We start from the raw sequence: 14687 nt of genomic DNA, 5'->3' as shown, positions 1-14687 counted from the left end.
AAAAACTAAGAAAGGGGATCAGTTTAGTTTTAAGCTGGTAGACATGTGATGTCACTGTGAGACACTAAGACGTAGAAATTCTGTGAGAAAACTCATATTAGCTGCATCTGACTCTGCAACCAGCATTCCCTGGGATGTTCAGCTTCTGTTACGCAGACTGCTTGCTTTCCTTCACCTACTGTTGTAGTTGCTAGTTAACTTTTAACTAATACATTTTAAATCAAAGTCAAGGGACACTTCTCCATTGGGATCCTGCTTGAATTCCTGCTGATTGATTCCTTAAGATTCTTGTAACTTCAACAGACAGACTTCCAATGTCTTCGCCTGCAGTCGGCCTCTTTAGCAGATTTTTCAAAGTCAGGAATATTAGGAGCCCAACAGATCCTGGCAGTCCTCTAGGGAAGGAGTGTCTAAGATTTTCAGATTCCTTGCCCCCAACAGCCTAGAAATCAAAGAATCTCAATGGTCCCCTCCCTCTCCTTACATCCCACTGCATGGGCTGAAAGGGAAGGAACAAACAAGCCCCAGCTTCTATGGCAAATCCAGAGACTTTTGAAATTGGAAGACTCCATTTTCTTAATCTTCCCCAGTCCTAATTTGTTGAAATCAGCAAGCCAACATTTTTCAGGTTGCTGTTCTGTGGAGAGCTTAGCAATTATGTTTCAATGCAGTTTGGAATTAAAACAGAAATGTTGATTTTCAAAGTCACCTGTGATGGGAATTGACTGTTCTCTCTTCCTGCCTCTGGTATGGGAAGCATCAGAACTGTGCCTTTGGAAAGACAGACAAATACAAGTCTGAAGAAGAGGTAATTCATAATTGTCTGCAGATATTACAGTGGCAAGTTTGAAGAGGAAAAGCCTCTTATTAATTTAAAATTTGATTTAAAAATATGCATTTCCAAAAACATTTGCCATGGGAATAGAAGATATTTAAAGGAAAAAAAGCATTATTAAAACTACAGTGAGAAAATCACATGTGGAGATTTGCAAAACTGTATCTAGTATGACCACTGGTACAGCTGGTTTTACCTTATTACTTTAGCAAGTTTTTAGGGCTCAGCTGTATTGAGAATGTTGGCAATCCAATGTTTGGCTGTTGAGCTGATTAGACTGAGCAAAACTAGTTTTTCCTAAACAACAGGAGGAAAAAAACTAAAACAATCAACCCATACCTTTGACTGGGAAAAAATTTCTTAACCTCAAATACCATAAACTGGAATTCAACAGAGGTGTAATCAGATGAATCACTCTACCAGCATGGCTAAGATAAAGAGTATCTACAGTCCTCAGAGGCAATAAAGAGACAGCCAAGCTGATATAAATACTGAGCAAACAAACAAAATGCAGGCTTGACCATCCTGCTATTGGTCTAAAACAATTATACTCCCATGCATGTTTTTAAATTCTATACTATGAACTTTAAGTTACCTTTTTGTTTTCTTGCAAGGCAAAAATTTAAGGATGAAAGACGCCCCACTTTAGAGTAAGCCAACACTTACTTGATCAGTATGTTTGATAGTTATGCCTGCAGAAAAGGAACAGGCATTGCAATTACCAATGTTAAGAGAAATAAGCCATCATTGGACTTTTCTTCTCCACCCTAGTTTATAAAGCAATTCCTATTATTATTGGTAATTGGTATAGCAATTATTATTATTATTCTTTACTTTCAGCTAAAGAAGCTGCTTTTTTGACAAAATTGGAACAGCCTTTCTTTGCAGGTTTCACCTATACAGGATGGTGAGGCTCACACTTACCTGGGTTGATGAGTATGCTTTATCAACTGTGGGGATAAAATGGTCATGATACAGGAGTGTTAAAACAACAAAACAAAACAAATCCCAAACTTATTAATACATACAGTACAATTTTTCTGCTATTTATTTGTATGCCAGGAGGCTTAGCTGTATCTAATGATTTATCTTGCTACATGTTTTGTTACAGGTATGGTCAATTGTCAATAACAAATCTGCCAAAAATTCATTATGTAAACATCAAAAGACCCAAACCTAATTATCAGAAGTAATAGCACAGTTTTAGACTAATGAAGTATGTTTGATAAGTTTGTCGTTTTGTCCTGTTCTGTTGCCTATGAGAAAATCTTGATTATGTAAACTTGCTAACTTGTAATTACTTGCAGTAATTACTCATGATTAACTGCAGCAATTTTATAGGAAAACTTACAGGTGAATTTGCAGCATCTTGATTCAAAATTTACATTAGTTGGCTTATATGAATGCAATCACTAAAAAAAAAATTAACAAACCCCCAAAACACCAAGGGGAAAGGGGAAGCAAGCTCAGTATTTTGTTAGAGTTTTGATCAAAAATGGACCTTGACTGCTTAGAATACTGTAACATTTGCAGAGAGAGTTCACTTGGGACAGTATGACAAATGTTTTGTGGTGTGTAGGTAGGCATGGGTACTGCTGGAGTGGGGAGGTGCCAAATACTAAGAGGGAGTTCACCAGTGAAACTTAGAAACAGCAAAGGACATGACTCAGATTTTCAAGAGCGCCCAAACATTTGTAGAAAAGCATTGCTAGGGTGACTTACCAAGCATTTGTCACACTCCCTGAAGTCATGAGAAGGAAATCACTGAAATACACTGTTAATGTAAATAGCTACAAAACTAGTCCAAGTTTTCAGTGTTTCAGAAGCTCAATGAATGTGAAGTTGCACTAATGATCCCCACAAATGAAAACGCCTTCAGAAAACAAGTACGGTCTGGTCTGGGCCACTTGCCCCAGCTGGATGCTAATACCAACAGTGAGAACCATCTTCAGAACACCAGCAGCTTTTAGAGTGCTTCTTGTCAGGTGTCCCCACACACATCTCAAGCAAGGAGGAACTGCAATGAACTGAAAAGAAAAATAAAAGAAGAAAGGCAGATAGTTTGTTTCTGTCTTGTAGCCTTGGTGCACTGGTTGGCCAGCACAGCATCACAAACCAGGTATTTCTGTTTGAGCTTGGATCTGCCAGGAATGTCCATAGCAGGTGGCAGATAACTCTACTGAATAGCCAAATGTACTGGTTTTGCATTAAATTACCAAGGTTTAAAGGAACTAACAGAGGCAAAACTAAATAGTCCCGGGTATTAACATTCACCCATGGAGCGGAAGTTCTGAAGGTTTCTACACAGGAAGTGGCCACCTTTTAAGAAAGACTTAAATTATCCAGAAAACCTTAAGCTCTTCTTGATCTGTCTCATCTACTGGATCATGCTTTAGCTCCCTGTAATAAAACCACAAGACACAATCATGGGACACAGTCAAACACACACGTACACACATTATTCTCTCTCCTCTCTTCATTATGGCCATTTTGGGTTTTAAATCAGATCTCTTGGTTAAGGTACAGCTGGAATGACCCAAATTTCTGAGCAGTTGAAGAGAAAATAAACTGAGAAGTCTAGTAAAGCTAATCAAGCTACTCCACAAATGAAAAACCACTCTCACTATGCACCAGTTTGTTGAAATTTGTGATTTCTGTATTTACTCATACATGAGCTGCAATCTACCTCTTATCTTGGGCAACTATTTCCGGTGTGGATCTTTTCAGTAGTCTTGCTCTCTTATATTTTCTTGCCAAGCTTCCTCCTTTATTTTCTATTTATGTCCATACCCATACTTTAGTTTTTCTCAAGTATCTTACCATTTTTTTTCCTCCCTATGAAAAGAATAATATGTGCACAAAAGGCTTCTCTCCTTCTTCAGTCTTCTTTTCACTACCCACATCCCTGATTTCTGTCCAATTCTTCAGCCACTTGGAAAGAGACTCCCCTGATCCCAGGATCTGCCCTGCAAAAAAGCCCATCAATACAAAAGAGAAAAATACTCTAAAGAATTCTGAAAATGCTTTTGTTGTATGGTACAGATTCTGTGAGCCTGATCTAAAACACTGAAAGCCTGAAAGCCACTGAAACACTTACTCTGATTTGGACTGAAAGTCTGATCTTACAAAGGGTAACAAAATAAGAAGCCTTCTATAGACCAGCTTTCCTGCAAGTCAGCAAGCAGAAAGCTTGGGTTGCTGCACCCCTATCCTGGAAGGAGGATCAGGGAGTGGAAAAGCACAAAACTTATTCTAAGGTAGCTTACTGTTCCCAAAGCCAGTGGCTGAGATCTGTCCTTGCACAATTGTCCTAATCCATTGTTGATTTTGCTGGCATTCTTTCCATTTTTATCAATGTAACTCTCCTCAAGGCCTAAATGGGAAAATATTTCTTCTTAATGCATTTATTCACCTTCAGAATCTCAACAATGATCCTCATGCTCCACAGAAGAGGACATCTGGACAAGCTTTGTGTCTACTCACTCAAACTCTTTACTCTGCCTTGGTTGTACTGATTTAGCTAAAGTAGACTGACAATCTGAAATTAAATTAACCACAGAAAATAGACTGAACTAGCTTCAGCTGTTGATGACTTAGGAAAAATACCCACAAACAGTACATGCACTGATTTGAGTCAAACTCATGCAACGGTCTTGATCATCTTCCTCTTGGTTTCTCAATCCTTGTCCAATTATTTAGGAAGGGCCATACACACAACACATAGGCTTTTTCCTGGAAAAATGCAGATAAAACAATTGCCTCAGAAGAATGTGGTCCATGTGGTGATCACCTGAAAAAGATCACAAGGTGAAATGAAAAGAGATATAAGGCATAGAAGCTGCTGTTATATTTAAAGCCTAACACTGCTTGGTAAGGCAATGTTTTTGTGTCATTTCATAGATTGGGATTATGCATTTGCTGCACTATGTCAGCCAGACTCCTGGTGAAAATATTTAATGATGTTTCCTTCTCATCTAGGCACTTTCCAGTCTGCCTGAATCAATAAAAACTAAATAATGGCAGAGCAAGAAGAAGGACAACTAGGTGAGTTTAACACATCTGGGTAAAAGTAGTTTTTCACTTGAGACCTCATGGTATTATAATAAACACACATGCAACAAAAATAAATACATTGTTCTGCACAGTTTATCACACCATGTGGTTTCACATATATTGCCATATATTATGCCATGGCCATATGCATGCAGTACATACCAAAAAACCTAGGTTAGTGCACACTAATGAGATACCTGATCTGGTAGGAGAGCATAAAGAGCAGAGGGAAGAGAGGTGGGCTAAAGGAAAAACACAGTGATAGGAAGAGACACAGCAAAGGAAGAAAACTATGATAGGAGGAGAATGTGTATGAACTGAAGATATATTAGAAGAATGAAACTGAATTAAGAGAAGAAAATAGTAAGATATTCCAGAATTTCTTCAATAATAATAATAATAATAATAATAATAATAATAATAATAATAATAATAATAATAATAATAATAATATTTGAACTACTATAAAAATAATAAACACATCACCCAAATGATTACTAGGGCTGGAACTGTCAGTCCAATTTGCAAACCTATACAATTCACTTTTCACTTTTGAAAACTTTACCTGGGATACAGGTTGCTTTCTTCTGGCATTAGAAACATCATGGCTACCTGATGCTTACTATTTCAGAGAACATTATGCCACATGGGCTGCTCAGCCCATAAGGTCCCTACATCACTGCAGATTGCTTATGTGATCTAATGTTACACAGCAATGTATGGGCCAAGATTAGGGTATGTCTTGGAGCATACACATCTCCAGGCTTAGACCTGAATTCTGCTGTTCAACAGAACAGAGAGAAAGAACTGAGCCCTGTGTATCTGAACACTTGCAGGTACAGACACAGACTGGTTATTAAATAACCACACAGGATCAAGAATTAAACAACCGGCCCTTTCTCTCTTTGCTCGCTCATACATGTTTTGTAGGCATGAATAAACTGTGAAAAGTGGTCAGGACATCTTGCATTCCAATCCTTGCCTTGCTGGGAGCTCTGGTGTGACCTCAAGAAAGTTATGTCTGGTATAACCCTGATTTCAAGATTCCCCATCCTTAAAACTGTAGCCTTCTCTATCTCATTAGCAGTTTTTGTAATTGCTGTTGTTTTCCTTTCTTCATAAGGAATGAAATTTAAGGAAAGCAATTTAGATTCCTTAGCTTACCCTTCAAAAAAAACCCCACCCCAAAACCCCACACCCAAATTCCAGACCCAAGGGGGATCTTAAGACAGGTTAAGACAGCCATCAGGGCCAGTGTAACTTGGGCTGGCTACAGTAGTTAAAAGTTTATAGGAAAGATCACAGTTTAACAAAAAAAAGCTTATCCCAAGCTCTATCTTCAATTGCTGTCTCCACTGTTATTTCAGATGAATGCCAATGTAAATTCATCACATGCCACCTTCTGATGTACAAATGTATGTTTTAGCTTTTGGGCAATGATAAAATAGCGATGTATGCACACAACTTTAACTTCTATATGGAGAAATAGGGTATATTAGTCTAATTAATTTAGTATCTTCTGATTTGGTTTAACCTGAATACTGGAGAATGGAAACAAGGTATAGATGCAGTCAGGATACGCCTTTCCTACATAAGTAAGGCTCACATGGCACCAAGGCCTGACCTTGAACTCAGGTGCTTTGGAGTATGTGGCCATTGGCGTGACTGGTTGTAGACCTGCTGGGAGGTCCACATGTGCTGCCTGCCAGTTCCCTCTGCAAGGCTGAGTGGAGAGGAAATGCTGACAGAAGTTTTGTATTTTGTTGTTTAGGTATATGTGGCTTTTAGGTTACAGCAAGCCCAAGGAGATTTTGGAACCAATTCACTCAGACCCCATTTTTACTGTCATGAATGTTGCTGATCACAGAGGAAGAGCCATCAAGAGTAGATTAAAAAGAGGATGGATACAAATTGTACTTCCTTATGGTTCCCAGCAATATTTACTTTTAATCTTTTAGAGTCATGAGAGTGCCTAAGTCACAGCTGGTATTTTGCAAGTGGTGCTTTGATACACATGTGGCCCTGCCAAGAAACCTGGATGTTTCCTTAAGGAAGCGTTCATTCACTCACACGCATGCTGCTCCAAGAAGTGTTTTATCCCCACATCCTGCAAAATGTGATCTCCCTATGGCTATAGAGAAAACTCATTATCATTCCTTGAGATAACAGCAACAAGAGGGTCCATTCATTCTTCTTAGGAAGAATTACTACAAATACCATCTTTCACTGGTGCTGAAAAGCAATTTAAAAGGACAATAATGCTACTCCACGTTGTTAAATAGTGTAATATGTGCTCTTCTGTCTAAAGGCTAACTCATGAAACCACATGACTACACGTAATCTTCAGCTGTCTTGATAAAGTAGTCTTTCATAAGCCTTGTTAAAGATCTAAAGCTGAAAAATCTGACCCCCCAGGCAAGATGGCAAATAGAGAAGAACTATAAGTATTTGAAATAAATCTTGTGATGTTGAGTGATCTTTGAATGGATGGCTTGGGCAATGTTGCGCCTCCTTAAACTCTACTGATCATCTCAGTGCCCAAGTACAAATTTTACAGGCAATCTCATTTTTAGAGAATTGTGTGGGAAAGATTGTACCTTCCAGCATGTTTGCATTGGACCTGGCTGTAGGAGGCCTCATTTCCAATTGCACAGTGCAGAATTTTAATTGCCATTTGAGCAAACAAAACAACAGACACTACATCAAGTATTTTCTTCCCATCTCATTTTTTTACTTTACTTTATGGGGAAGTGCTGTGTCTAGAACTGAATAACTACTGCAATGAATGGCCTGCTGTTCAAATAATGAAGGCTGAGGTCTAGAGACTCTGGATTTCTACATTCAGCTCTACAAGATTTAAAAATGATGAAATCAGAAGCAGCCAAACCATATTCATTAGTTGTGACTATTAATATCTAGTGTATTGCATAGCTCGTAAGACCGTGGATCCAGACCCCTATAATATTACACATTGTATAAATGCAGAACAGGAAGCTTGGCTCAGTCCCCAGAGTCTTACAGCTGAATAACTCAAACAGTCATTTTTGGATACTCGGCTGGCAACACATTCTGCCAGTTTTCAGAAATCCCAAGGAGCAGTAGCTCTCAGAAGTAAGAACCAGGGCTGCAGGTCCTCAGCATCTTTAAATATGAGACTTAAGAAGTGAACACATTCTAAGATCTCATGGCCAGTGTTTTTGGTTGGCAATAGTTTTTTAAAGATGTATGGTCATACAACATGAATCCAAGACGTTTTAACAGGGCCTAGGAAATGTCCCAGACACTGAAGCTTGGAGCATTAGCAAACAGTCTGAAAATGTCCCTAGTTGTCCTTGTACTCATCAGAATGTAATGTGAAGCAGAACTCACCTACATTCTGCAAGGAGTTCAATAATCACTGCTCAGTCTTTACAGTTAATATGATTGGGCCGACATGCCTTAAGAACACTAATAAAAAATCTGAATGACCAATTTATTTTCAGCTATAGCACCCCATATACTATGCCGGTTGCTATAATGAAATGACAGCAAATATGGAAAACACAACAAACAAAAAAACAGAAAAGCAGCATGACTCCCAAACTGCTGCTGTTTATTTTCATGCCAGCACTAAGCAGTGCTCCATAAGCTAAAAGTTGGAGGGTGAAGCTCTTTTACCAAATCTGCACAACATAACATAAGAAGCAGAGAGTATCACGACAGAGTCACTTCTTAATGGAAAGATTAAGATTACTACAGTTTCTCAAGGGCTACAATGTACATCAACAAACCTTGCAAAAAAATATTTGGGCTCCACTCTCCCTGGATCTTGCCATGCTAAACCTGAAACCTGCTGAAGGCTTTGGATTAATTTGTTGAATTTATGTCTTTTTCCTTTTTATTTTTCTTTCTTTCATTTAGGAATCCAAGCCTATCTGAGATTGTGTTCCAGTTAATTTTGTTTCATTTTTTTGTCTGTACCCAGAAAAGAGGCCAGCATTTCTTGTTCAAATGCTGGGTATTTTGCTTTTGATTACCATGAAGTTAATTATTCACATTTTAGCCTTAGATATCCCTTGTACTCAACTATGTATGCATTTCAGTCCCTCACATCATACTGCCAATACAGTGTAAGACTGTTTGCAACACAGGCACATGAAATGGCTGTTTCAGCAGTGGATGCTCCTTCACAGGTGCTCAGCAAACAGGATGGCTGAAGAACTGGGGTTTACATGATGACTTGCCAGAGAGCCTTTGAAAGGTATCTTTTTCAGTAGATGTATATTACTTGCTTTCATATAGTCTGAGTTAAGCATTCAAGGTTTCTTAAACAGAGGTCACAGAGAAAAAAAAAGTTGTGTGAAATTAGCTGAATATGCTGTCACTCAGGCACACACATTTTTTGACAGTAACAAGTTGGAAACCTCAGTTTGCTTCTCTCTCAATGCTACTGCCTTGCCCCTTCTCCTAACACTAATAACACTTCTCCTAACACTAATACCCTGTGGTATTGTTTTAACAAAAGGTCAAGTTTATTTTCAAAAGGAAAAATAAAATTCATTAGGCATATGGTTGACAAGAAAAATATATCTTATTGTTTCCTTTGATGAAAGTAACTAGTGATTTATAATACAAAAGGAAGAGAAACTTATACTTGGAAAGCAGTGCTGCTATATTTTGAGCAAGTTTAATGTTGCCAGCAACATTTTCTTGAACACATGCCTGGCCTCCTCTGAAAAATGTGTGGTGGGTGTGACAAGCTTCGTGCCTACAAAGCTTTCCAGAACCTGTATCTACCTTTTTCACAAGAGGCAGTGTGCACTGCTCCTCCATGTATTTGATATGTCACCCTCATTCTAGCTTCAGCATTCTTTCAAAACCTTTCATCTCAACAGAGCTGTAAAACTCAATAAAAATAGCAAGGTATATGCTGTCTCATGCTCAAGCAAAACTCGAGCACCAAGTGCAAAATGTGTCCTATTTGTCATTTATGGTTGCAGTTAGGCATGTGATATAGGATGTGGCTTCTAACATACCTGGTGCAAATTCAACAGCTTATATAGATCTTCCATGTAAGTTGAGCCCCAGCTGCAGACAAAATTATCCCTCAGACCCAGAAAAAGCAAGAAAGATAAGCATGAAACAACTCTGAGGTTAACACTTCCTCCTCTCCACCCTTTCCGGCCACCACAAAAGAAGTACAACTGTCTGATATGAATGACAAAAGTGGTTTCCAGCCATTCCATTTTTGACAGAAAATAAGACTGGTTTTGTGACATTCATGCCTAAGTTAGTATATTTCTTTATTGGGAGACACCAGCAAAGTACAGCACCATCCATGAAGACTTCTTAGCATTGGTGCTAAATAGTGTGGCAATAAAATACTGGTACAAGCTTAATGTAACTACATCCTGTTTTGTTTATTTCATCATAACATAAATGGATCTGAATGGAGTAGGCACTGTGGAAAATCTGGAGACTGAAGCTCATACTCCTCTTATTTTAAGATAATAGCCAATGAAGAGACATCTATACACCTGTGGTATTCTGGAAGATGTGCACTTTGGGTAAAGTACAGCTGGAATTTCTAAATTAACTTCCAGCTGATCTTAAGAACAATTCTTCAATAAAGCCAGAGGAAGAGAGCACAAATAGAGTAGTAAAACACAAATGTATTACTAAATAAATAATTGGTGTTTTTATCTCTTGCAGAAACAATTGGAGAATTGCCTAGAAGGGATGAGAATATCAGACTCTTCTCTGCTGACCCAGCCATGTGGGACAGAGAGAATCACAAAATCATAGAATGATTTGGGTTGGAAGGGACCTTAAAGGCCATCTACTTCCAATATCCCTGCCATGGGCAAGGTACCTTCTACTAGATCAGGTTGCTCAAAGCCAGGAATGAGACATCCATATCTTCTCTGGGAAACCCATTCTACTGTCTCTGAAAGAAGGAAAATGTGTCAAAATCAACATGTCTGATGTAAGATAAAATTTTCTAGTATCAACTAACTAAATAAAGAGTTTATAATTTTTCCTTTTCCCTAGTGGGCAGCTTATACCCATGCCAGTACCCTAGTATAAAAACTTTATCAAAAATGGCCAAAAGCTCGCTCTCTAAATTAGAGACACATAAGAATTCACTTTAATAAATAAAGCATTATTTATTTTACCTTAAAAAATAAAGTGAGTATTGAGTTCCATGTAATTCATGCCTCAGAGCCTCAAAAGAGGCTTGACATGTATTCAAGACCTTACAATTCCTCAACTCTCTCTTCCTGGATTAAGTTAAGGATTTCGTTTACAAAAGTATAAACACCTTCTTATGGCAAATTTAACAAAACAAGCAATCTTTGAATCTTTGAATCTCTAGCCTTAGTTGTATCAGAGTGAATCTGAAACAACCCTTCTCTTATTCCGCAAGTTCCTTCCAACCAACAGAAAAAACAGAAGTCAGGCTCTGGAGCCCAGGACCCAGCCTGAGCTGGAAGTGAGACAGATAAGTACTTTTAGCTCAAAAGAACAGCTCAATATACTGACAATTCAATCACCTTCACTTACTTCCTTTAATTGTCATCAGGCACCAAATGGTGCTCATTTTAGTACTGGAATGGATTGCTCTAAGACACTTAGAAGAAATTTCCCTTTTAATTTGTTTTATTTTGGAAGTTATAGTCCATATTGACAGGCAATTTTGCTCCTGCAGAAGCACAGAGCAGGGGCACTGTTTTTATTGTGAACCTTCTATTTTCTCTTTCTGGCAAGCATCCTAGATTTTGTAATTTAATATTCCTGCCAAAAGCACTGGAAACATTTGAGAGGATCCTCATGGGATTAAGGACAAACTGTGGATTCCATTCCTGGCATTGGACTACACTGGAAGCCATAATTTTTCTTGCTATCCCTGAATATTTGTGAGCTAACCAAATAAGAACACAGCAAAATTAAAAGTAATTTGATGTTCTTTTACTCTTTCTTCTCAAGCCATCCCAGCATCTAATGCACTTCTGCTGTTAATCTAGGGAGTGTGTTTAGGTCAAGCAGATGTGTTTATGCTGATTAACTTTGTATATTAACAAAGTGAGAGCAGGTTGTGACGTGGCTGAGGACATTGCTTTCACTTTTTTTTTTTTTTCTGCACACTAGAAAATGTGTACTCAGCCATGAATCCTGAATCCTGCTTCCCAGATGCTGGGGGTCAGTGACTTAAGGACAGCCACAATGAATCAGACCAAACCTATAAAAGATCAGGCTCCTCCCTCTGACAGTGGGCAGTAATGGGTATTTTGGGAAAGAATACCAAAAATTGGGCAAGATTTACTCTTTTTCTAATACATCACAGTGAGATCTGCTAATTCGCTGTTCAGGGACAGACAGAGCCAGAAGCTCATTTTACATCTGTGGATTTAAAAGCCTTTCTATGATTTTCTTAGTTCCTTTTTAAAACTTGTTTACACCCCTGGTCTCTGTACCTCTCAGTCTCAGTTTATTTCAACTATGCTGTGTAAAAAGCACTGGCCTTTGCTTGCTTTAAGCCTGTTCCTGGTAATTTCCATAGACACTCTGACTTCGTGTTCCGTGATAGAATAATCCCCTCCCTAATCACCCACAGACCATATGCCGAATACCAGATCAGCAGCAGTGGAACCACAATCACCAGTGTGTATCCCACAGTCCTCTGTGGGACAGGGGCTTGATTTACAAGTACAAAAGGAGATATAGAGACAAAATGAAGAAACATAAGTTTTATCTTTTGCCATCACCATACCCACAATACAGAGAAAACTTTCAGAAAAAGAATTGCATTGAATCTCAACAGTTTCTGAACTCACTAAATAACAGCCAAACCCTTCAGGGATTCAGCAGGTCTCCCTTGCAGAATAAGCCCAGGGTTTTGTACCTTAAACAAAGAAACTGCTCAGACTAATGGGTGACAGCTGTTAGGGTTCACCTTCCAGTACTTCCAGAAGGGCTGGAAAACATGCTAGTGGAAAACATTTTCAAGATCCAAAGACCTCAGCATTAAACAAGTCAATCAAATATATCAAACTGTTCAATGCAAGCTGTAACCTGCTACCTGAGTTGATGGAGAACTTGTCAAAAATTACACAAAAAAGTATGAAAAACATACGGAATTGTGAATGGTTAAGTAATTTGTCTTTTACGAGTGAAAGTGAAATAACTAAGCTTCAGATAATATTGACCTCAAATTAGCAAGAAATCAGTCAGTTTAAAAATTACAAGAATTAAAGAACCTTGCTTATTTTCTATATTGTAAGATTATTCTTCAAGAAAGGTGTCTGCTCTCTAAGATGCTCACGCTTTCATGAAGCCCTCTAAGTCATCCAGTAGATAATATCACTGTAGTCCTGTGACAAAGCTGCCATGGAAATGTAACAGGAATGAGTCAGTATGTTTAAGAACAAAATATCTTCCACAATTCCACAGTCTAATAGAGTACTGTAATATGGTTTGAATTACCTAGAGAAACGTTACAGCACTATTAAAAATAACTTACTTTTCTGTTACATTGGACAGCTCAAATAATGCTCCACAAGTTTACAGAACTTGATGCACAGTTCTGAGAAAGCTTAAGATTGTATGTCCAATAGCTCTTCTGATAGCTAGATACAACAAAAACAGATCACAGTGATAGAGAAGGGTCACACTGATACCAGGGTGAGGCAATGGAACAACTTCAGCTAGTGTGTCATACCTATACCCTCCACTTTCCACAGTAAACAGATGAAACCCTTTACCTGTTTAAGATAGAGACTGTAAAAATGAATGGGTTAAAGTCCACTTTAAAATCTAATTTTTTACTGTGCAGCTTATCTTTATAACCTAAGAGCCTACTTTAAGAATCAACAGAACCAGGTAGGACCCCATGTCCCATGGATTCCACATTGGCCCCTTGTTTTAAAATAAGGTCATCCTCTTACTTCTTCCTTTGATAGGTGAAAGGAGAATTTGTCTGAGGTCTCTTATTAAGAAATTTAGAGGGAAAAATTGTTTCTCCAGGAAGCAGGCGTTCCATTCTCCTGTAACAGGTCATATCCTACATTAGTGGAGAATGAGGAAGTCCAGAAGAGAGAAAAAGTTTGAAACTTGTGGGAGAGGAAAAGCTGCAGGAGTGTTACACAAGAATGAGCAGAAAACAGCTCTCTCAAGAAAAGTAGTCAGAGGAAAACAACTGTAAGGATTTGTTTTACCAGCAGACATGGGACCCTTGGGGAATACCAGTGATGAGCATGTGACAGTCTAGCCAGGGGTTTTCAAGGCAGTTTTGAAGAACAGAGGAAGGAAGGCATTGGGACAGGGCTCTAGGGTTTATTACACTGAAAAAGAATGAAACAGAAGTACCCAGAAGGGGAAGATAATGCTAAGCTAAGATCCAGTATTGTCTGGAACACTCCATTTTATTTAAAAGCTGAAAAGACAATGAAATCACACAGAACTCATGACAAGGCAAGAAGACCAACTTTTATAAATAAACAAAAAAAGGAAGTCTAATGCTGAGATGGTGCAGCTGCCCTACAACATCCTACACCTTATCAGGATTTTTGAGATCTGGTAGGGAGTTGTACAATGTTCTTGACAGGCTCTAGTATCAGTTAGAATTTCACTCTATGGTTTTCAATACACTGACTCAAATCCATTTCAGTCCTTGCAACCCACACTTACCCAAGAGGGCTCCCTTGCAGGAGTTCAGCCCACTTTGGAAAACTAACTTTTGAAAAACATTAGTAGTGTCCAAACAAACTGTCCCAACCTTTCCCCAGAAGATTCTGCTCTTTGCCTCTGCTTCTGCTCTCCT

This window comes from Pseudopodoces humilis, chromosome 2, assembly GCF_049639895.1.
Source record: "Pseudopodoces humilis isolate 2021_Gansu_Grassland_sample_001 chromosome 2, ASM4963989v1, whole genome shotgun sequence".
NCBI classification, from domain to species: domain Eukaryota; kingdom Metazoa; phylum Chordata; class Aves; order Passeriformes; family Paridae; genus Pseudopodoces; species Pseudopodoces humilis.
This window is presented reverse-complemented; position numbering follows the sequence as displayed.